At 46.5% G+C, this 6,148-nt stretch overlaps 1 long non-coding RNA gene and 1 other non-coding gene across 2 annotated transcripts; both read left to right on the top strand.

The window, feature by feature from the left end:
- The first annotated feature begins 232 nt into the window (after window positions 1–232).
- Window positions 233–2,525, top strand: LOC140400010 (uncharacterized). The gene is made up of 2 exons (XR_011937963.1): window positions 233–516; window positions 1,891–2,525. It is a non-coding gene; the product is annotated as an uncharacterized lncRNA (long non-coding RNA).
- A 2,964-nt stretch (window positions 2,526–5,489) lies between these two features.
- trnaw-cca (transfer RNA tryptophan (anticodon CCA)) lies at window positions 5,490–5,561 on the top strand. The gene has a single exon. It is a non-coding gene; the product is annotated as a tRNA-Trp (tRNA).
- The last annotated feature ends 587 nt before the right edge of the window (window positions 5,562–6,148 follow it).

The raw sequence follows: 6,148 nt of genomic DNA on the forward strand, positions 1-6,148 counted from the left end.
AAATTAAGTGTTTGATGGAACCCCCTTCCAGCCGAGTAAAAAACCCGTTTCCTGGAAAGAAATGTCAGATATACTTGTGGCAAGAAGATAAATGTTTCTTTTTACAGTAACGTAAAGTATAAAAAATAACTAGCAGAGAATGGTTTCGATCCATCAACCTCTGGGTTATGGGCCCAGCACGCTTCCGCTGCGCCACTCAGCTCTAATGGTTATTATTGCGTTGAAGCGACACAATTCCTCACTTCGGCAGTGTTGTTCATCAGGACGACATGTGCTCGACAGCGCACCCTGGCGGCACAATTCCACTGTGTAACTCACCAACAATTGAACACACACACACACACGCAGCAGCTGGACACTGTCACTTTACACGCACACAAGCATCGACTGACTGATCATATATAGAAAGTGTTCCCATTAAGTTCCAGTGTTCTCTGCCTTCAGGTGACGCCCCGGAGGATTGGAGAATAGCCAATGTTGTTCCTTTGTTTAAGAATGGGAGCAAGGATAATGCAGGTACCTACGCACCGGTGAGCCTTACGTCAGTGGTAGGGAAATTACTGGAGAGAATTCTTCGAGACAGGATCTACTCCCATTTGGAAGCAATTGGACGTATTAGAGAGAGGCAGCACGGTTTTGTGAAGGGGAGGTCATGTCGCACTAACTTGATAGAGTTTTTGGAAGATGATTGATGCAGGGAGGGCAGTGGATGTTGTCTACATGGACTTCAGTAAAGCATTTGACAAGGTCCCTCATGGCAGACTGGTACAAAAGGTGAAGTCACATGGGATCAGGGGTGAGCTGGCAAGATGGATACAGACCTGGCTAGGTCATAGAAGGCAGAGAGTAGCAATGGAAGGATGCTTTTTTAATTGGAGCGCTGTGACTAGTGGTGTTCCGCAGGGTTCAGTGCTGGGACCTTTGCTGTTAGTCGCATAAATAAATGATTTGGAGGAAAATGTAACGGGTCTGATTAGTAAGTTTGCAGACGACAAAAAGGTTGGTGGAATTGCGGATAGCGTGAGGACTGTCAGAGGATACAGCAGGATTTAGATCGTTTGGAGACTTGGGTGGAGAGATGGCAGATGGAGTTTAATCCACAGGTCATTGAAAGGGGGAACACAGGTGGAGAAGGTAGTCAAGAAGGCATACGGCATGCTTGCCTTCATTGGCCGGGCAATTGACTATAAGAATTGGCAAGTCATGTTGCAGCTGTATAGGACCTTAGTTAGGCCACACTTGGAGTACAGTGTTCAATTCTGGTCGCCACACTACCAGAAGGATGTGGAGGCTTTAGAGAGGGTGCAGAAGAAGAAATTTGCCAGGATGTTGCCTGGTATGGAGGGCATTAGCTATGAGGAGCAGTTAAATACATTTAGTTTGTTCTCACTGGAACGACGGAGGTTGAGGGGTGACCTGAAAGAGGTCTGCAAAATTGTGAGTGGCATAGACAGAGTGGATAGTCAGAGGCTTTTTCCTAGGGTAGAGGGGTCAATTACTGGGGGGCGTAGGTTTAAGGTGAGAGGGGCAAGGTTTACAGGAGATGTACGAGGCAAGTTTTTTACACAGAGGGTAGTGGGTGCCTGGATCTCGCTGCCGGATGAGGTGGTGGAAGTGACATTTAAGGGCATCTTGACAAATACATGAATAGGATGGGAATATAGGGATACGGACCCAGGAAGACTAGAAGATTTTAGCTCAGATGGACAGCATGGTCGGCACAGGCTTGGAGGGCCGAAGGGCCTGTTCCTCTGCTGTACTTTTCTTTGTCTTTGTTCTTTGTTGTAAAATCTCCCCTCTTTCCTCTTGTGTAACTGTGTTATCTGCATCTTCACTCTGTTATTGAAAGGTCTTCCCTGATGTTAATTAAACTGCTTTCCGATATTTCAGTATATTCTCTCCCGCTGAACTGTGATTTCTACTGTGGAACCGAGATCTCTACTGTGTAACTGCTCTCTGCTGTGGAATATGATCTCTGCTGTGAACTGTGCCTCTGCTGGGAAACGGCGACCACTCCTGTGGAAATGTACTCTCTGCTGTGTTACTGTGCTCTCTGCTGTGGGACTGTGCTCTCTGCCGTGAACTGTGTGCTCTGCTGTGGGACTGTGTTCTCTGCCGTGAACTGTGTGCTCTGCTGTGGGACTGTGTTCTCTGCCGTGAACTGTGTGCTCTGCTGTGGGACTGTGTTCTCTGCTGTGAAACTGTGCTCTCTGCTGTGTTACTGTGTTCTCTGCTGTGGGACTGTATTCTCTGCCGTGAACTGTGTGCTCTGCTGAGAAACTGCGATCTCTCCAGTGGAAATGTACTCTCTGCTGTGAAACTGTGCTCTCTGCTGTGGAAACGTGGACCAGATGTGATGCAGCTGAGGATGCTGAGTGATGTAACGTGGACATGGCGAAGTTACTGGCCAGAAACTTCCGAATTCTATTTTTGTTTTGAATGGACAGCTACAATCCACGTGTTTATTCTAGGACACAACAATGAATAAAAATGAATCAGTGCTGAGCAGATTCTAACATCCCACACCTCCAGTTTGTTCTTATTGAGAACCCCGTCCTCGATGGAAGCTTTTGCTCTCCGAATCAGACCACCGCCTCCTGGGAATACAGCAGCGATACCTCCAAGATCTGATCTGTAACAGAATCACAGAACAATAGTGTCCCCTTGTGACTGAGGGAACAGGTGCTCCCTATCTGCCCTGTCTATACCTATCATAATCTTGTACACCTCGATGAGATCACCCCTCAATCATCTCTGTTGCCGCGAGAGAGAGAAAACAAGCCTATCCACCTCTCTTCATATCCTAAATGCTCCATCCCAAGCAACATCCAGCTGAATCACCTCTGCACCCCATCCAGTGCAGTCACATATTTCCTAGAATGTGGTGACCAGAATTGCACACGGTACTCCAGCTGTGACCTCCCCAACATTCTATACAACTCCACCATGACCTCTCTGCTTTTGTAATCCATGCCCCGAATGATAAAGACAAGTATCTCAAATGTCTTTTCCACCACCCTATTAACCTGTCCTTCTGCCTTCAGAGATCTCTGGACAAACACTCCAAGGTCCGTTTGTTCCTCAGGACTTCCCAGTGTCAGGCCATTCACATTAATCCAATAATAATAATATAATATTCTTTATTGTCACAAATAGGCTTATATTAACACTGCAATGAAGTTACTATGAAAACCCCCTACCAAATGGATCACATCTCATTTTTCAGCGTTAAATTCCATCAGCCACTTTTCTGCCCATTTGACCATCCCGTCTGTATCTTCTTGTAACTCAAGACACTCAACCGAACTGTGAGCTTGAAACTCAGTGAAAGGATTTCACCCTCCTCTCGGAATCTGATCACCACCTCAATCCCAACATTCAGCTTGGGTGGGCAGACAAGACAACGTCCTTCCCGCAGGCCCCCCAGCACAAACTGGATAATATCCCAAACTCGTATCCTGCTATTGTCACATTGCTCCACCACCTTGGTCTCTTCACAAAACGCCAGGAATCTCAGACCAATTCTTCAGACCTTTGATTCTCTCTTCAAACAACACCTTGTCCCTGATTAAGTCCATCCTGGGAAGAGGGGCTCCGTATTCCGAGTTCCTCTGCGTACATCCGGTTGCTGGTGATGGACCAAAAGAGGTCTCAAGCCTGAAAGAAAGCCTCTCTCACAGCCCTGCGAGCATGTCTCCATTAGACGGTGTCGTCAATACCTGCAGAGTAGATAAAAATGGAGAGAAGTGTGAGCAATTTCAGCGTCACAATTCTGCGGAAATAGAGCATTCAAAATATAATATTACTGAAAATACTGAACTGATCCTCTGGGAGCAGGACTCAAGTCAAAGGGGAAAATCCAGTGGATTTCTAGTGGAAAGATTTAACAACTGGATGATGGCAGCTGAAATCAGTCCTCGCGTTACAATCTCTGTAGATATTCTACTGAATTGAAACCTGCAAAAGGCATATTTTCCAACTAGAACTCCAACACATTTCCCCCTGTTGTGGAACAAGTTCTCAATCGCACAGGTGGTCAAACGGAATAAGGCTGGGCTGGGATTTGAGTCCAGATTTTTCTTCAGTGAACAGACACTTTACCGGACGAAGCTACAGAGTCTGAGGATGTTCTGCTAATCACAAGGGAATGCTGGAAATACTGTACGGATCTGTAGTATCTGTGAAAAGAGAAATAGTTAACATTTCACAACCTGACCTTGCGTTGGAACGACCTGTTTCTCTCTCCACAGAAGCTGCCGGATCAGCTGAATATTTCCAGCATTTTCTGTCTTTGTTTCAGATTTGCAGCATCCGCAGTATTTTGGTTTTGGGTCAAAGGACAATGAGTTGCCTTTCCTGCTCTGAGGGTTATTGCAGGTCTCTCTGGCTGTGATTGTCGCTGATTCGGCCAAACATTTACAATCTCTCATTAATTGGCCGCGAGAATGGGCGGTGAGGGGATTCTGGAACCGCTGCAAGTCCATATGGTGTATGTACACACACAGTGCTGTTAGGGAGGGGTTCCAGGTTTGGATGGTGCCTCGCGGAGGAAAAGTCAATTTCAGGAGTGGGATTCGAGCCCTGACCTCCAGAGGAGACTGCGACCTGCGCTCGGCCATCCTGACTTATTCGAAAGGTAAGGTGCGTTTGGGCCGAAATCGGGTGCTCTTTCCGAGGGTCGGTGCCGACTCGATGGGCCGAATGGCCTCCTTCCGCACTGGAGGCATTCTATGATTACTGAAATAGGGTGAAAATGGCAGCATCCAGGACACAAGGACAAGTTAAGGTCTCAGGCCAGAGTAAGTGTCCTATGTAATGACACATAGAAAGTACATTTATTGTGGACTGGTGCCATCTCCTGGCTGAACAGGAGCCGTGCGACACGGACACTTTCATTCAGGAGCATTTTAAATTGGAGTGAAATAACTGACGCAAAGTAAGTATTTGTTACGAAACAGTAAATCAAACTGATCTAAAGAACCAAAAGGATACGTTCTAATCAGTGAGTGATGGTGGTATAGTGGTGAGCATAGCTGCCTTCCAAGCAGTTGACCCGGGTTCGATTCTCTGCCATCGCAATAATAAATTCGCAAATTTTGCACCTCTTTGTGAGTTTCAAACTGAGGAAGAGAAAGTTTCTCACTCGGAATTTAGTGGCAAGTACAGCGAGGAGTGAAATAATATGGACAGTGTTCGACTATTCACTGCCCAAGCCCTCCGACAAAAGCTAAAAATCACAGCGTTTTCACTCAAGCCTCATGAAGTGGACCAAACAGAGACACAACAGACACGTTACAGACGAGGATAGGATTTGAAGCCACGTGTACAGAGCACAATGGATTATTGTGCATCCCCTTAACCACGTGATACAGCTGCTTTACTTCAGGGCCCTTTATTATCCCTCAATATAACTTCCTTGGGTTTCTTTCGCACGGTTGGGTGTAAATAAAACATAAATCTATGAGGAGAAACGCTCAATTCTTGGGCTTGGGCTTGTGGCGCAACGGTAGCGCGTCTGACTCCAGATCAGAAGGTTGCGTGTTCAAATCACGTCAGGCTCAGAATGTTTTTCTGCCGCTGGTTCCAGGAATTTCTCTCTGTGGGAATGTTCCCGAAATGACTCCGTTCAAACCACAATTTGTCCGAATGTTTCAGATTTACCCGCTCAGTTTATATTTTTGAGCAGTTTCATCAAACATTCGGATAGCTCAGTCGGTAGAGCATGGGACTCAACCTCCCAGCATCGAGGATTCGAGCCGCACGTTGGCCGCTTCCATATTATTATCTGAGAATATTGAACCAACTGTGCTACCGTGCTGCCCAAACAGTTGGTTCAATCTCACTGCTCGTGGGTGAGACCAGAACTACTGGGCAGTTAAAAACAAGGACGTCGCTCTTTTTCGGACAGAGATGAGGAAATTTCTCCCTCTCAGAGAGTTGTGCGACTTTGGAACTCTGCCACAGAAGGCCGCGGAAGCGGGACATTGATTATTTTTAAGGCGGAGATGGGGAAATTCTTGTTCAGCAAATAAATCAAAGGTTTATCGGGGTTGCATACAATCATTGCATTCAGCCAGTTACCTGGGTGCACGAGCGTGCGGTTTTTTATTTGATATATCAGTTCCACACCATGGTGAAACGGTGTTAA

This window comes from Scyliorhinus torazame, chromosome 24 (genome assembly GCF_047496885.1).
Source record: "Scyliorhinus torazame isolate Kashiwa2021f chromosome 24, sScyTor2.1, whole genome shotgun sequence".
Classification (NCBI taxonomy): domain Eukaryota; kingdom Metazoa; phylum Chordata; class Chondrichthyes; order Carcharhiniformes; family Scyliorhinidae; genus Scyliorhinus; species Scyliorhinus torazame.